The sequence below is a fragment of the Dipteris shenzhenensis genome, chromosome 3, assembly GCF_047967505.1.
Source record: "Dipteris shenzhenensis isolate YYH24624 ecotype China chromosome 3, Dip_SZ_1.0, whole genome shotgun sequence".
NCBI lineage: Eukaryota > Viridiplantae > Streptophyta > Polypodiopsida > Gleicheniales > Dipteridaceae > Dipteris > Dipteris shenzhenensis.
Window position 1 is genome coordinate 55,052,477 of NC_141598.1, and position 19,432 is coordinate 55,071,908.

A 19,432-nucleotide genomic window follows, 5' to 3' on the forward strand; every position below is an offset into this window, starting at 1 on the left:
GGTGGTGGTCTCTCCATGGTTTTGGTAGCATCTCTCTGTGCCTATTCCCTTTTCTTCTATTGGATCATTCTGTTGGCCACTTGTAGCTTGGCACCGATCATGGCTTGGGTTTCTTAAGATGAGCAACTAGACTCTCCTTTGATCTTTTTCTTTGGAGAAGGTGTCATCTTTGTGAGGGTAGTCTATGTCGATGCTGGAACTGGCACTAGGGAGCTATCTTTTGTTGCATCATCATAGGTGTCCACCAATAGCAGTTGGGTCCCGAACAAGTGCACCATGATTGGCATAAAAGGCATTAGGTTGCCAATTTTGTACTAGGCATGGCCGCATATAGTAGAAACCTCATCTACAAATAATTTTCCTAGTTGGTTAGTTTGGGTTGGTATAGTCGGGATAGCATATTGAGATTTATAGCATTGTGTTGCTCCGTGAGGCAAACGGGGTTATGATGTTCATCACCCTAGTAGCCTTAGTGATGGTGGTGGGGTTCTAAATAGCCTCAATTGGTACACTGCCCCTATGCTTCATTGTGGAGTAATTGATTAGGCCCATTAATCATTTCTCCATTTGGCACAGTTGTACAAAAGGTGTATGGCTAGAACAGGGAGACCGCATGATATTTATTGTAAACTGATAGTGTTGCACATTGCCAGCTTCATCTTCCCCAGGAGGTAGTACTTTTAAGAAAACAATACGTCTGTGCTCAAGAGATAACACGATCTCGTATGCAAGAGAGAAAAGAAGATAGTATCGAGAATCAAAATTTTGATTACTGTAAAACTGATACAATACATGGCGCTGCCTCCCAGCCGTGCGCTCCTGTGTGAGAAGCTTGGATGGCATGCTGGAAACATTAGAGGACGGAGGTTAGATGCTAAGGAATCAGGGTTGCTGTAGCTAGTGATGATGATGGGCTTCACGGGCTTGCTCTTATATAGCCACCAGTCGTAATCGGTTAGACCCAATTGGGAGACCGAACCAGTCGGCCCAATTGGTCCTGAAATAGGCCACCGACCACACGTTAGAACTGTGGTGCAGAATAGAGCAACTGACCTATGGACTCCCTTCGCATCCGGGATCATTTGGGGCTCCAAATGGGCCCCGCAGTCCAACAGTGGGCTACCTCGAGAAATGCTCCATCTACCCTCAGTGCGGTCAGTCATGGGATGCCTTCCTGCTTTTGCATGTAGCCTAGTTGGTAGTGTGCCAACTCTTTCTGAAGCCGTCCAGCCATCAGGCCACACATGGCCCCCATCTGGTGTCCAAACTAGGACCTGTTGGGATATCTCAAGGTGTATGCCTCAGGCACACCTTATGTTTCTATGTGTGAGTGCTAGAGGCACAGTTAGGTGCCCACAAGCACAGTTAGGTGGTGGAAAAGCCACATAGGATGATTGAGTGAATCTAGGAGCAGATTGAGGAGATGATTGTGGAGCTTTGAGGTCATCAGTGATGTCAGTGACCTTGTATGAGGTGCCTACTTAAGGACCTCTTTCTTCTTCTTGCAAAGCCAAAGCAAAGACAGAAAATGCAAATCTACTTACAGTGAATGAGCCTCCACAAGATGAGGCATCCTTTGAAGATTATGGATTTTAACTCATCTCTATGTATGCTCCAGATCTCTCTTTTTATGTCAAGGTACTCAGCCTAGATAGTCCTCCAAAATGAATGAAAATAAACTATTGTGTGTCGTGTGTTTTGTAAACACCTCTGGTCACCTTATGATGTAGGCCATGTGTATGTTTTGCTCCATGGTACCTCCTGCAGACATTGTGTGCATGTACATGCAGGGGAGATAACCATTGGAAGGTCTTTTTTTATCCCTTTTTTGTTTACCTTACACCCAAGGGAACTTGCTAGCATGAGAACCTAGCCATAGATTAATCCTTGACCACCATGAGATGGCATGAGAAACTATGAGACTAGATGTATCCTTGACATAGCCTGAGGCATTCCCTTGAGGGGGGGTTTGTTGGGATATCTCAAGGTGTATGCCTCAAGCACACCTTATGTTTCTATGTGTGAGTGCTAGAGGCACAGTTAGGTGCCCACAAGCATAGTTAGGTGGTGGAAAAGTCACATAGGATGATTGAGTGAATCTAGGAGCAGATTGAGGAGATGATTGTGGAGCTTTGAGGTCATCAGTGATGTCAGTGACCTTGTATGAGGTGCCTACTTAAGGACCTCTTTCTTCTTCATTCTATATGCAAGTATTCTGATTTTGTGTCCACTCTACTCTTTCCTTTCAGTATTCCAACAGGACCTACCGGATAACCAAGCTACTCAAATGCCTTCTCCTCATATGGGGGGCTTACAAGTAGAGTTAGCTGGTTCCCACGTAGTTACACGAGAGTGGAGCATTGATATCTAACACCCCCCCTCAATGTCCACCCGCAAGTGAACTTACTTTTTTGGCCCAATGCCAAGTCGATGAAGATGCCTTTCCAGCAAGTCTCTTCCAAGAGCCTTCATGAAGATATCCGCAGCATTCTCTGTAGTTGGACAGTACACCAAGTTGACCTCTCCATCCATGATGAGCTCATGTATAAAGTGATATTGAATCTCAATGTGTTTTGTGCAAGCGTGGAACACAAGGTTCTTTGCAATTGCCATGCAACTCTGATTGTCACATGATAACTGCGTAGGCTTGTTCTGCACTGCACCCATGTCCCCTAAAATCCTTCTCAACCACACTACCTCACAAGAGGTAAAACGTGCTGATTTGTACTCAACCTCGGTAGAAGAAAGAGCAACTATGGGTTGCTTCTTGTTAACCCATAACACGGCTCAAGATCTAAGTGAGAGACAGTAACCTGTCACTGATCTCCTGCTATCCACGTCTCCTGCCCAATCCGAGTCACAAAATCTGGTGAATATGTTGCCCTTGGTATAGGTGATGCCATAATCAAGTGTGCCTTTGATGTATTTCAGCACCTGCATCCCTGCCCTCCAATGGTTCTCCCAGGGCTTATTGGAAAACCTGCTTAGTACACCAGTCGCAAAGCTGATGTCTGGCACAAGTAAATCAAACTGTCTACAAGCCTTCGGTACTTCGCTTCGTCCACCAGTGGTGATGAATCCTCGTTTGAGAGCTTCACGTCAACCTCCATAGTGGTGCCAACTGTCTTGCACTCAGCCATGCCAAATGCCTTCAGTCTCTCCATCATACTTCAGCTGTGAGATGAAGATCTATTTTGGCTCTTGCCAAACTTCAATCCCCAAACAGAAATGCATCAATTCGAGGTCTGTCATTTCAAACTCTCTTCCTAGCAACTGCTTTGTCTGCAAGATCTTCTCTTCATGGTTCCCTGTTATGACAAGGTCATCCACATAAAGGACCACGATTATACACCTTCCTCCTTCTTTGTAGATATACAAATTTGCATCAGATGGGCTCCTCCTGAACTCGTTTTGTAGAAAGTAGGCATCAATCTGCTGGTACCATGCTCATGGGGCCTATTTCAGCCCGTAAAGTACCTTCTTCAGTTTACAGACTTTACCTTCTGAATTGGGGATCACAAAACCTGGTGGTTGTTCCACGTATATCTCCTCCTTGAGATCTCCATTTAGAAAGGCGGAATTTACATGCATATGAAACATGGGCCAATTTTCCTGTGCTGCTAAAGCCAAAACACTGCAAATTGTGGTTAGCCGAGTTATGAGCGCAAAAGTATCCTGATAATCAAAACCATGTACCTGTGCGAATCCTTTTGCCACGAGCCAAGCCTTATACTTATCCAACGTGCTGTCGGACTTATACTTGGTCTTGTATACCCACTTGGTGCCGATGATCTTGCATTTTGGTGGTCGATCCACAAGGTCCCAAGTGTTGTTCTTCATTATGGAGCCATACTCCGACTACATAGCCTCCATCCACCTATCATCACCCTGTGCCTCTTCAAGACACTTGGGTTCTTCAGCACGGATCACCTCTGTCATCAAAGCATAGTTGACCAAGTGTTCTTGTGCCCTTCTTTGCTCCTCTAATCTCTTGGACCGGTGGTGTTCGGATGGTTCCTCCTCAATGGCTAGAGGTTCACTGCCATCCAAAAGCTGCTTTACCCACTTCGGGATTGGCCATTGCTATTGTGGTTCTGTAGGCTTTTCTTGCTCTTCTTTATCTTGAATCCTCCCAAGCATCGTTGGGGGAGTTCAGTCTGCTATTGGTGGTTGTACTAGATGGATATCATAGTCCTAGTTGTCTGGGAAGGAAGCATCCTCCTCCAATTGATGCGGATGTTCTGAGAAGACCACATCGTGACTTACTATTACCTTCTTGTAACACCTTCTTGTAACAGGATTATAGAAACGGTAACCCTTCGCCTCTTTACTGTAGCCCAAGAAAATACACTTCCGGCTCTTCGGTTCCCATTTGGTCCTATTAGCATCAGGGACATGCACAAAATAGTCACATCCAAAAACTCTGAAATGTGTAGCTGAAGGTTTCTTACCAGAAAAGATCTGCAATGGAGTCATCCTATTCACAACCTTTGTGTAGCTACAATTCAGAATGTAAACTACCGTGTTACATGCTTCAGCCTAGAAAGCCTTTGGAAAATCTTTCCCTTTCATCATACTCCTGCCCATTTTGCAGATGACACGCATCTTGCACTCTGCTACTCCATTTTGCTGTGGTGTATGTGGTGGGGGTTTCTGCCTCTTGATCCTGTGACTTTTGCAGTAACTTTCGAATTCACTTGATGTGAACTCTCCACCTCTGTCTGATCTCAACTTCTTCACCTTCCTCCCCATTTCTTTCTCGACCATTACATGCCATTCTTTGAACTTACTAAAAGCCTCATCTTTAGTCTTCAGGAAGTATATCCATATCCTTCTACTGTAGTCGTCGATCAGCAACATGAAGTAGTAGTAACCACCCAAAGCTTCCATCTCCATCTTTCTGCAGAGGTCCGTGTGAATGAGCTCTAGAGGAGCCTTTGCCCTACTGGCCTCTTTAGGAAAGGGCTACCAATGCTGCTTGCCCATCATGCAAGCTTCACATACATCGGGCAGATCTGTAATTTCTAGTAGGTCTGTAATCATTCCACTTTTATGCATCTCCTTTCAAGAACTAAGGTTCAGATGACCAAACCTCTCACGCCATAGCTTAGTGTTGCTCACATCGGCTCGAGCACTGAAAGCTGAGAATTCGTAGATGTTGTTACACTGTGTACCTTTACCAATGACCTTCCCTTGAAGATCCAAAATCTGTGCGCCATTCTTATCGAAGTGAACTTTGAGGTCCCAATCCATAATCGCAGAAATGGACAACAAGTTCCTCTTGATATCTAGCACATAAAGAACATCAGACAACTATTTTACAACTCCATCTGACTTGAGAGCAATTGTACCTTTTCCTTTTGCTGGACATTTTGCATCATTGCTGACTGCTACCAGGATGTCATTCCCTATCGGATGTAGAGAGGTATACCAATCCTTCCGATTGGTCATGTGGCACGATGCACCACTGTCAATAATCCAAGGTTCATCTACAGGTACATGAACTGCCTCCATGCAAATCTCCTCAATTACTACGAATAGCTCTACTGGTACTGCTTGCGCGCTATTGCTAGACTCTTTCTTTACTCCGTTCTTCTCATCTGCAATCTTCTTCTGGCACTCATTCTGCTTGTTCCCTGCCTTGTTGCAATAGAAGCATTTGTTTTTTATCATCAGAAGAAGATGGGTTACCAGAGTCCTTACCCTTACCTTTCTTTGATCCAGTCGAGAAACCAGTCCTCGTCTTTTAACGCATCTCCTCCTCCAGAAGCATTGCACTGAAATCCTCAAAGTTGAGCGACAGATATCTGTTCTGCATATTCAACACCATAACAAGACCATCGTACTTTGGTGGGAGAATCCATATGCACCTTCGTGCTAGATTCTCGCTGGTGATGGTGATGCCAATCACAGTCATCTGATCGTGCAGATTCTTCACCTTGGTGATGAACTTCTCTGCCATTTCAGACTCAGACATTTTCTCGTTCGCGAGTTGAGTCTCCAAATTCTAAATCTGCGTCTGATTCGTGGTCTCATACTAATTTTTCAAGACTGTCCATGCCTCCTCCACTATGGTGACATGTTGAATTAACGCCATGATAGAATCACTTACACTGCAGACAATAGAACACAGTGCATCTGCATTTCTTCTTGTCCACGCGAGAATCTGATCCACAGTTGGTACTATCTGTTGTCCTGCATTGGCTAGATTCCATCTCGCAACCGGCTTCATGTCCACCCCAGTACCAGTATCCAACTTCCAAAGTGGATAGTTAGTGTCGTCCAACTTTTTGCTTTCGCTGAATGGTGGGATGCGGGCTAGGCCATCTCTCACAATCTGCTCACAAACAGAAACACACTACCAAATCTTCTTGCTAGAGCCCAAGCTCTAATACCATGTAAGAAAACAATACAACGTCTGTGCTCAACAGATAACAGGATCTTGTATGCAAGAGAGAAAAGCAGATAGTATGGAGAATCAAAAATTTGATTACTATAAAATTGATACAATAGATGGCACTACCTCCCAGCTGTGCGCTCCTGTGTGAGAAGCTTCGATGGCATGCTAGAAACAGTAGAGGACGGAGGATGGATGCTAAGGAATCAGGGTTGCTGTAGCCAGTGATGATGATGGGCTTCACGGGCTTGCTCTTATATAGCCACCAGTCAGTGTCAATTAGACCCAATTGGGAGACCAACCCAGTCGGCCCAAAATGGCCGACTAGAGGTCGGTCCCGAAATAGGCCACCGACCACATGTTAGAACCGTGGCATAGAATAGAGCAACTGACCTATGGTTACCGTTCCATGCGGGATCATTTGGGGCTCCAAACGGGCCCCGCAGCTCGAGAGTGGGCTGCCCCAGGAAATGCTCCATCTACCCTCAGTGCGATTAGTCATGGGATGCCTTCCTGCACTTGCATGTAGCCTAGTTGGTAGTGTGCCAACTCTATTTGAGGCCGTCCAGCCATCAAGCCACACATGGCCCCCATCTGGTGTCCAAACCAGGACCTACTAGATAACCGAGCTACTCAAATGCCTTCTCCTCATATGGGGGGCTTACAAGTAGAGTTAGCTGGTTCCCGCGTAGTTACATGAGAGTGGAGAATTGATATCTAACAGTACTGGTGACATCATTGAAGGCCACGTATTAGGCTACCATCTTTAGATTCAAGTAGCAAGGGAGGCAATCTACTATTGGCTATAGACCCAAGTCCTGGATGTAGGAAGCCACCTCAGGGTCTCTAAGGGCATGATAACTGGTGGCGTTTTGGTAGTATAATCGGATATCAATGTTGCCATAGCAAAACTGAGAGTGAATAACAACTCCCCCAAGCATTTGCAACCACTTGGCATCAATGGTCTCTGCATTTGTGATGTGGTGCTTCTTGGTGGGGCAAGAGGTGGACTATTGGAGCAGATTGCTCAGTTTCTAGATTGTGTTGGGGCTTAGTGGTATCCATTTGAGGGGGGATAGAGAGGGAGATACTGCGGGAGCTAGAGGGGGTGATTGGATGGTTTTGAGAAGCAATATGTTATGGTTCATTTGGCAACTTCAAATAAACACAATGGTATCTAATAAGTATTTTTATATGTTTTTTTACAATGGTATTTAATAATTATTTTATATTTACTCCCCTCAGAATGAATTATGTCTATAAGAGACAAATAGGCTTATCAAGGGTCAAAGAATGTGATGCACATCTATAATGGATCAATATTGGCTCAAAAAAGAAATTATCCTAGCTAAGGAACAATTGGTTACCCACCAAGGATGCCTAGAATCAATTATGTGATTTTATGGAATAAATTCAAGGGCTGAATGATGTTATAGTTTTATTGTACCACTAGTCTTGATCAACTTTTAGGCTATAGGTATAATGTAAACATATACTTATGGTGTTGCTATAGATAAAAACCTTTAATTTTTACAAAAAAAAGGATAGGATGTGGATAAATGTGGGTATAAACATAGTGCTAAAGTCTTTACAAATGTGGCCACATAGCCGATTAGTAATGCTGAGAGAGCCTTAGCTATATTTAAGCTAAATAAATTCGGTCAATTTTATGACACATGGATTATTGACTCAAGAGCCTCCAATCATCTCACTCCACAGAAGGAAAGTTTTCCCATTCGAATAAAAGCAAAAAATGACCATGTTGGACAAGGAGACTGTAGATCATCAATTAAATTGTTGCTAATATACCAACATGAATTTGTAATAAAGACATATTAACATACATAATGTTTTGCATTTTGGAGCGTTGAAGAAAACCTTCTATTTGTTAGTGCAATCAGTATGCAAAAGAATAAGGTTAAAGGGGAATGTCTCATATAAGGCAAGGAAAGATATCATGTGGCATGAAAGATTTGTCCACTAGAATTATGCAAAGCCTAGTTCTTATGAGTAAGAAAGAATTTGTAATTGACCTCCTTCATCTTTGTCAAGAGAAGATGATCTATAAAGGACGTATCATGGGAAAGCATAGCCATGAAAAGTTCCCAAATAAGGTTCAAGGAAAATTTAAGTTGATAGATTCTAACCTAGGTGGTCCTTAGAATGTCAAAATCAATAAGAGGGAAGATCTACATTTTAACATTCATAAACATTTTAACATCATAAATCAGTAAGAGGTAAGATCTCATTTTTAAGATTCATAAACATTTTAATATTCATAAATTAGTAAGAGGTAAGATCTAATTTTTAACATTCATAAACAATTATTCTAGGAAGACATGGGTGTACATCTTCAAGAAGAATTTAAAGACCCTGAAGTACTCTAAGAAGTTTATTAACATGGTTGAAAACTAAATTGGAAAACATGTTGAGGCTCTCATAACAAATAAAGGGAGAATACATAAGTTAAAAAAAAATATTGACTTATGTAAAGACAAGGGCATTTAAAACAACAATCTACTTCTAATATCCACCAAAAACTATTGAATTCTATAAAGAGAAGGGAATTGAAACAACACTCTAGTTCTAACATCCCCTTAAAGTTATTAAATTCCATCAAGAGATGGGCATTGAATGCAACAATCTACTACTAGTAACCCCCAAAAAATGGTGGTGTTGTGAGCACATAAGCTGTACTCTAGGTGAGAAAACTAAGGGCATGCTCAAATCTTGGAATATAGTAACAAAGCTCTATGAAATTCATATTGGAAAAGACTCATAAAGAGGTCTCTACATGTGTAAATCCTAAAATAGATTACCTAAGGATATTTGGCTACATGACTTATGCTCATATCCCTAATGCCAAGGTAAAGAAACTTGATAATAAATCAAAATCAATTAAAGGGATAGTCTTCAACTATGATCATTATTACAAAGCCTACACGATTTGGAATTTTAAAGCATGCAATATCATCACTGGCAAGGATGCAATATTTGATGAATAAGGAATTCGAAATATCACACAGTAGGATACATTATTCTATCTTATCACTAAGAAAGTGGTAGAGAGAGAGAGAGAATGAACAACTATTACTAAAGAAAGTGGTACAGAGAGAGAATGGACCACTTATTTGTGAAGATATTAGTAGAGAAAGAGAGACTTAACCACAATCATGAGGCAAGTGCAAGAGAGACTTGACCACTATCACGAGGCAAGTGCAAGAGATAGAGAGATACATTAAGCCACTTGTTGCTCAAGAACCTTCATCAGATGCTAGTGAGTTTAATGTTGAGTCGTACCTAGATTGTATAATGGTATTATGAGGATATGTCAAGTCATTGATGAACCCTCAACTAGTGAGGAAGGATGAGAAACTAAAGACGTGTCATGCTTCGATGGCTTCATTAAAGATAACTAAGCCCAAAAGAAGATGAGGATGCCAAGGACAATCCCAACTAGTAGGAAGCCATGAAAGAGGAGTATGATATTACCATACAAAATAAACCTTAAGAATAAGTAGATTTAAAATCATGTGAAACTTCCATCAGTATAACAAATTGGTCTATTGGATTACAATGCAGATGTACTAGAGTCCAAACGGCATACAATAGGGTCAACACGAGTCATGCATTCAAGGATCCTTTAAAGATATAATTGAGCCTATGAATTATGAGGATGCCAAGGACAATACCAATTAGTAAGAATCCATGAAATAGGAGTATGGCAATATCATACAAAATAAAACTTTGGAATCAATAGGTCTATTGCAATATGAAATTTCATCAATAACAAATGGGTCAACTGATCAACATAAACGTTCATGGAATTGGAAATAGTATAAGCTGGTTACAAAAGGGGGTTTCCATTTTCCGAGCAAAAACCCCCGAGCGACGAGCAGACAAAACGTAGGAGGGGTCAAAATATATAGGCTCAAGTCATTTTTGGGGAGCCAAAAAATCCAAATTATTTCAAGGAATATGTAAGTAAATATGAAATACTAATAAATAGATATAGATATAAATATACCTTTATATAATATACATATATAATGTCCAAGTGGTGACTTATTTTATCACTTTCAAAAATCCTTTCTTTTCCTTTCACCATTGGTTGGATCATGAAATTTTGAGCAAATATCCTCTTTATAGTTCCTCAGGATGACCTAAGAAAATAATATAATACTTTTTTAATAGACCCTCTAAGTGTATTTTTCCAAAGGAATATGGTTTGAAGAGCTTGCCCCCCAACCCTATTCCGCCGGCGGAATACCCTTGGAGAGCCTACGCAGAAGGGGTCATAACTTTTGCTCCTTATCTCAGATTGAGGAACTGCAAAAAGAAAAAATGTTCAAAATTTCATGATCTATGCAACGGTAGGCCTAAATTATACTTTTGATAGTTATACAAGATAAAAAGTAAAAATTTCAAGATGTATATGAGAGTTACAACTTCTCCCTAATTCATATTATGGTAGGAAGGAGTTCAATAAAGACCACATTTCCTTAAAAGTACTTAGGTTTGGAGAATTGGGAATATTTTGAAAATTTGTTCCTTGCCTTCCCATATTTGATCATGTATTAGAGATTAATTTATGATCGATTATAATGGCCTCAAGTATGAGGTTTCCAATATCTTTTTCCTACTCATCCAAGGAATATGGTATACATTGTTATATGAGAGCTTCAAATATGGGACTGCTAAAGATTAGGGAAACTCTTTTAAATTGATTTAATTACCATAATCCTCAAAAGAAGTATGGTAGGGAGGTATTTATAGGAGTTTCTAAAGTGTTCACTATTTGTTCATATATAGATGATGTTCTCTAAAATGAGGGTTATAATGAAAAATAAGTAAGTATATGGTTCCATAAATGAGAAATTAAGACAGAATTGTATATTCCTTTGAGAAATATACAAGCATGGTTGGTGTCAAAAATTATTGCTCGGACTTTTCTGCTCGTAGGTTTTTGCTCGAAAAGTGTGCACATCCGTTACAAAAGGTTATGCCTAGAAGGTAGGCATAGACTGTGGTCAGACCCTTGCATCAGTAGCCAAACATTATACTCTCAGACTAATAGTAGACCCTACCACTCATTATGGCTATCCTCTTGAGTAGATGGATGTGAACACCATTTCTCTAATTGTTGATGATTTAAAAGAGGAGGTCATCATGGCCTAATCATGAGGATTTGTGGTCAAGGGCATGTTAATGGATGTTGATAAGAGCTCATCTAATCATGATACCGCATCCTTTACCATGGTTGGACATAAAAAATTTCCATGCAATGTTTATACTAGTCAGATTTAAATGTTGAGACAAAGTAGAATCCATGGGCTGATTTTATTGAGAGGAACCACCATTTAACCACACCCAATGTTATTTTTCTATTTCATATACTTGGGAGTCATCTTTTCTTAGACAATCCTAGACAAGAGAAAAGCATATAGACAAACAATGTCGCACATTTCCTACCATACAAAATGTAGGTATGTCTCCTGCAATGAGCCTCCTGGTCCCACCTGATAGAAACAAGACTAGGGGAACTAAGAGACTCTCAAAAAAAGTGTATCCAAAGCAATGCCCTTGTCCATGAGAACTATCCTGACCAACAATGGGGGGTCCATGGGCTTCGTAGTCCCTCCCACCAAGAGTTTGGGATCACCTCCTCAATCTCTTGCATCTTGATACCTGCTCCTTGGAGGTAGGAGAGGGCATATCTACAGGTCTTTGTCTCTTTAGGAAGTCATCTCCATGTCCCAAAGGATCTGGCCAATCCCTTATCACACTATGCCCATCTGATATGAGTCTCCTTCCCTAGCATGCGTTCCTCTAAGCCTCTGAGATATGGGTGCCAGATGAGAGGCTGCCTCTCAAATTCCTCTCTACAAGATGGCTTAGCCCATTTGATTCCTTTTGCCAATCTCTGCCACACTCGGTAGAGACTCCGCATCAATGGAGAGCCCTTCCTTGTCAGTAAAGCCTCAGAAAACATCCACTTGTAGGACTATTGTCACTATCTCCCAGTGCAAGGTGTGCTCTTAAGAAGCCCCCATGGGAGTAGGAGCTTCCAGGGTTCTGCACTTAGGGTAAGGCCTCCCACAACCAGCTTGCATAAGAGGGCTCTGCTCTGCATCTTTGGGTCAATAATGCCAAGTCCCCCTGTGTCTATGGCAAGATCACTGTCTACTAGGCCACCTTGGCTCTAGTGTTGCACATACCATCTGATCCTGACCAAAGGAAGTTTTGTACTAAGTGTCATAGCTTCCCCATGCAGCCTCGATGAAAACACCAACACGAGGTGATGTACCAGGCTTTGTCTAGGAGTACCTGGTTCATCACTAGTGCATGCCCCGCAAGCAAGAGTTTGGCAGAACTCCAGTATAAGAGCTTTTGCATAACACTCTCTAGGACCATGCTGAACTACTGATCTGCTAAAATGTCAATGCCTACTTGGCAGCACAAGTAACATGTGTCTCCCCTCTCAAGGTCCAATGAAACCCAAAAGAAGCTCCCCAATCTCAAACCTCCTAGGTGTCCTCTGAACCTGTGAAGAAACCAATGGATTTGGTCCAATTTATGTGAGCTATAAAAGCCCTGCAATAAATTGCTAAGGCCCCTCTAAACCTCTCCAGGCTAGCTGCAGAGCCATCCACATAGAGCGCTATGTCATTTACAAACTCAGAGTCAAGGAGTTCCTCCTCTTGCTTGATCAACAACTGCATCCCTAAATCGTTGTGTCTGGGAGCGTAGGAAGTAACCTAAGGCCTCTACAATGAAAAGGAAAAGATAAGGGGCCAACGGGAAGCCCTACCTCACTAAGTAGGGGAGAGGGAAGGCCTTGTTTGTGTGGCCCCCAATAATCATCTGCTAGCTAGAGCTATCTACAAAGAGAGCTAATACCCCTCCATCTCTTTGAGGAAACTGAGCCCTTGCATGGTCCCCTCCAAGAAGGACTAGTCCACCCTATCATATGCCTTCTCAAAATCAAGAAGAAGAACGGGGAGCAGTTGCACTTCCTCCTTGGCCCTATTCACTGCCTCCCAGAAAGTGAAGATGTTATCCAAGATGCTATGCTCCTGGACAAACTAGTCTACATCTCGTGAATGATATCTAGGAGATGGGGTCTTAGACATAGACTCAAGAACTTAGCCAAGATCTTGTAAGCAATAAGCCCTCAGCACAAGGCATATTTGGTAAGTCCTCAATTAGTATGAGGCAATCTCATGTACATCAGCACAAACTAATTCTAGTTATATACAGTCATCACATTTTATGCATGGATCTGGCTCCATTTACTGTCACATTAGATGTAGATACTCAGCAAGAGTTCAATTATGATCATGCAGTTATTCAGTAGTAGGTAAGTCCTCAGTACGACGCACTCACATCTCTTGCCTCATGCAAAGATACATGCCACAACGCATCCATCTCTTCAGGTGATTTCATTCCATCATCCATCACTAATGCTTTCACCTCTGACACAAAGCATACCTTGGGCTCAGCTCCCTTCAGCAATACAGATCAGCAAATCAGTCTACATGATATTCTAGCATCGACTCAGTCATGCCGCATTGCACCACCCTTGGATCCAATTATCACCACCACTTTAGATTAGCAAATCATTCCTCAGCACGACGATACTTATGCATCAGTGTGGTTCTGCTCCAATGTAGCGGATATCATTAGGTTCAGCCATTGTGCAACCTGGGGAGAGTTGGTGTTTCATCGTGCACTTATGGCTCATACTTGATGCACATCAGTGGTTGGATCTAGGATTATAGATCATTCCCTACATCAACATTCGTCACCTCATTTGCCTCAAGGACATCTTATGAACTTTCAATTGTATTTCAAGCCTCTAGGCCTTTACACTGTTAGCTCCACCTCAAGCCTATGCCAGTTGCTACATCCCATGCCGATGGGTGTTTAGCTATGCACACATCAGATGACCTCTGGCTCATGACAGTTGAGCATACAGGTTTGACAGGTTGCCATACCTTGTCATTTTTATGGGCCTCTTCATTAGCAGAGAAGTGTATCACACTTGCACATTCGGCCCTAGATTTTCAGCCCCCGGATCACTCTACCCACACCAACTATGCGGTCTTCTTCAACCCTGCATCATTCGACAGAGGTTACATTACTGCAGCATACCTTGCACATTGTAGTCAGTTCTTTTAGGTTGGTGACACCCTCATATGTCACAACCTATCGGATCACATCTACATCGCTACATCAACTAGCCTCACATCTGAATGCCTCTTCTTCAGAGCAGCTGCACAGTCCATGATAACTCATGACATGTTCAGCACGTAGCCATACACATAGTTGTTCACATCATCATCATTCGATCGTGATCCAGGTGGAATTGGCTTTCTGCATATTTCCTTCCTCTTCCTTTCATCCTATCTTCTGGGTTTTATTCCCAAAGGTGAAGGATGACCCACAACTTAAGAGGGGGAAATACACATTTATGTATAGGATCATAAGTTGTACTCATTGTACATGCTTCCGCTACGTAGTCATTGTGCTCACATATGCACATACTACTCTGATTTCTTTTAGTTTTCTTTACCAGTTTTGGATGCTATCATTTTCACCAAGCAAAATCCACAAATAGGTCCTGTACATACACTCTCTACTTACCCAGTGCAATTTAAGAGGGGGTGTTAAAGATAGTGTAAATTGCACTATCTACATAGGGCATAGGGCCGAACCCTAACGTTAACCCTAAGGGGTTCACATATATATCTTCATGTTCATTGTCAATACACTTAGTGTACAGGTAGCTATATCGTGTGCACTCCTCTCTCTCTCCCTCTCTCACTTCTACTATCATCTTCTACCACCATACAAGTTAGGATGCATTGTCTTGGGCCTTCTTCAGGTGCTTTTGGGAGCATATTCACTTGGATTTTTAGGACATTTTCAACTTACATAGTATTTGAGTCAAGGGTGGATCTATTTGATCCTAAAGGGGGGTGATAGGGATAATTATTGCTAGTGGAGATAGAGTATTCTATTTGACACTACACATAAGATCTTGGCCAAGTTCTTGAGCTTGCAGCTATGACCTCATCTATTAGATGGATTGGCCAAGGAGGAGTCTCGTGGCTTCTTATGATCCTTCTCTTGGATATTATGAAGGCTTATGCTCTTTCTCCCACTCAATTCAGTAGGCCTTCCCTCTTGCCTTCTCTCTCTCCCACTCAATTTAGTAGGGCTGCCCACTTGCCCCCTTTCTCTTCCTTTTTGTGTTCTTTGGCAGCTACTTTTGATTTGAAAGGGGGCATATCTATCAGATTCAGAGTTTATAGATGGCACACACTCTATATGTAGGGTTTGGCAAAGTGCCTTGAGGCGGTTGAAAGGGCATACATATTTATTACACGGCCTTTGGGGCTACTATCAATTGGACCAAACCGATCAATTTTCTTATAGCGTCATAGGAGGTCCAAAAGATCTAAGACTAGGGGGATACCCTTGGTTTTAGGTGGATCCCACAAGGGCAAACAGTGAGATACCTTAGATGCTAGGTCGGCATGTACATAACAATAGAGCAGCAACCCTGGTGCTAGAGAGCATGTGGCATAAGCCTCTTTATTGGAGCTTGTCTAAACTCTCCTTAGCGAAGGGTCTTGGTGGTCAACTAGGTCTTGCTTGCAATAGCCTCTTACTGGTGCTTTCATGGGGGATGCATGGTGCAGATTAGGTGCTTGGTGTATAACTTCTTATGGGAAAGATCGAACAACACAAGGAACACTAGGGCAAGAGTTGCGTGGTAGACAATATTCATGCATAGGTTAGTTTGGTTACCCTAGACACAGAGCCTTGGAAGCTCCTCCTTCAATAGGGGCTTCTCTAAAACACCACATGCACCAGTGTCTAGTGGAAGCACTTCCATCGATGGACTTTCTCCAAAGCTCCCTCATAGGAAGGGATCCCCATTGATCTGGTGTCTCCACAAGATCTATTAGTAGTGGCTGGTAGGCAAACTTTTTGGGGATGCCATGCCCTCACTTATAGGGAGGAGTTTGAGCAGCAACCTGTGAACCACCATGGTTAATATTGATATGTTTTGCAAGATAGGATAGAGAATAGGGAGAGGATGAAAGGAAGATAATCAAAATCCACCTTGGAGCTGTATTGGCTACCCATTGATCTACCCATTGCTCAACATTTCTAGCTTAACTAGGAGTGTTGAAGTTGGCATATAGAGGTTTGGGAAAAGAAAATAGGAGTGTCGTTTTCTCAGTTTGGAAAGGATATTTTAGTCAACGGAGGCTATTTAGTGTGTGTTTTTGTCCTTAAATCATAGGAGTGTGTAGATGAGATGATTGCTAAGTAGCTTGTGAGGTCAAATCTAATCAAAATCTCTAAGAAATGAATCTAAAAGTGAATTTTAGAGTAGTTTGAAAGGATAGACAGTCACATTGTGAAAAATGTCTCATTTGCCCTTCAAAATGTGTTTTTTGTTGTTGTTTATTGCATTGAGTAGGTAGATTAGGTATTATAGCATCCCCCACCCCCCACAATTCCCAAACAAAAATTTTAGAAATCTAAAAAATCCCCAAAAACTAGTCGATAAAATTGCATGTCATTAAGTTGCTACTATAAATTTAATGCTATGAGACAGTCAGTCATTGTGGTCATAGAATAGTACTCACTACATTAAATTTATGACACTACCTACCATTGATAGTTCACCTATTTACACATGTCATTAAATGAGCCGATAGTTGTTATATCAAAAAGTCAACCTGTAACATTAGTGCTAAACTAGTGATCCTAACTCGTTGCATTAATCAGTCATTACTATAGGTGTAAAAGCCTAGTGGGGCAGGCTCCTCAAACCCCACATCTATGCCACAAAATACATGGGACCACATGTATATGGGGTTAGGTCCACACAAATGCCTCCGCCCCCACCTATACCACAAATGGTCCTAACGGACAAGCTAATGAGAATCGTGGTGGAAGCACTAGGAAGGGGGGTGGCTGTTGCACCACCAGTGTTCTACGCAAGTGACACAAGCACATCCAAGAGTAGACCTATGATGATCTCCAAGATCATAACCAAGTTCTTAGGAGAAGGAGACCCAATCTCCCATGTAGAGCAATTTGGGCAAATTTGCGAGACATTTGGTGATGTGGAAGACTTAGACAAGGTCAATGATTTTGGCCTGAGCCTAAATGGTAAAGCAAGACAATGGTTTAGAGCCTTAAACACTAAAGAGAAGATTAATTGGGACACAGGAGCAAGCCATTTATAGTGGGTTTTGCCCCAAGTGGTCCCAAATGGAGCCTAATCAATTAGGTTTATGCAGTAAAGTAGAAAGACATTGACTCTCTTAGGGACTATATGGCCCAAATTAAGCATCTGAACTCACAATGCAAGCCACATGAAAGGATGAGTAATGTGCAACTTCTATGCATCCTCATAGGGATATGGGCCATAAGGACTAATCTCCAATCCCCTCCAAGGTGTCACAATCAGCAACAACTTCTACCTTTAGTAACAACTAAGGGGGCATGCCCAACTTCCAAGTACTTAAAGATGGAAGAGCTGGCTTACTAACCTATTAAATCAGTTGGGCTAGCAATTTAAGGAGCCTCTAAGGAAGCTCCTATAAACTTGCACTTGTCCCCTGCCGAGATAATGTTTGGTGTAGAGTATTCATGGGTAACCACCCATCTAATGAGTGACCTTGCCTAAGGGCAAGGAAGAGACTCTATTGTGCTCATTGTTCTACTAGGGGAATCAAGAGACATCCCAGTGTTGATCTTCTAAGGTGATCCCACAGCCAAATCTAATCAAACAAAGCTGTAATTGGCCTTAACTGCCCCTCCAAACCGATTGGCCTTACAAGGAGCCATCCTACCGACCAAGGGCAATATCAAGCTCAGAACATACCCTTACCCCCTCTAGTCCTAGTGCCTCAACCCCCACCACTCTGGATTACCCCTATGAATCAAGTGACAATTGAGGAGCCACTTAGTGAGTGGGAGGAACTAGACCACCCTCTTTTGGTGAGTGATTCCTCACAATACAGGAGTCCTCCATGCCATTCTAGCTACATAGGTCCCTCATAGGTCATTATATTATGCATGTAAAATAGTATATCTAGATTATCAAGTGGCCCCTTAGAGCAAGGCTACTTGTAATAGGAGCATGTTAGAACTCTATATATATATTGGGACAAAAATAATCAAATGTTTTCTATGCAAGTTCTTCTGTGAAAATATATAGAACACTTTTACTTTCAATAACATGTTATGATCATGTTCCATGTTGAAGTTTTTATTGAATGATGCACTTCAACTATATACTATTTGTTGGTAGCCAAAGCATTTCTATGCAAGCTCATCTCATGAGAATAAATAACACTATCACTAATGTAGACTTATGAGCTTGTGTTATAATCATCTTTAAAATTATGGTGATACTATAAAGCTTTATTAATAACGATTAGTACATACATATAGTGAGGTCATGTTTTTCTCAAGTGATGCACCTCAACTATATAGTACCTATTGTTGATATAGCCAAAGTATTTCTATTTAAGCTCATCTCATAGAATATAGAACATTGTTACTAATGTGCAATATTATGTTATAATCATGTTTAATGTTAAGGAAGCACTATAAATCTTTATGAATGATGAGTACATACATACAATGAGATTATGTGTTGGCATCCCAACAATTTTTGCTTTGCTCACTTTTTCTGGCTCGCTTATTTGGTCGTGCTCACTCGACATCGCTTGCTTGATTCGACTACCTCTTTGTTGCATGTAGACTTCCTCATCTAGGTAACCACTGAGAAATTCATTCTTGACATCGAGCTGGTACACATTCCATCTACTGAGTATCGCTAGCGATATCAAGAATCGTATGGAATCCATCTTCGCTACTACTGGAGCAGAAGTCTCATCATAATCTTAACTAAATTGCTATGCAAATCCTTTTGCAACTAGTCTAGCTTTGTATCTTTCAATACTTCCATCTGGATTGTACTACTTCACTTTGTATACC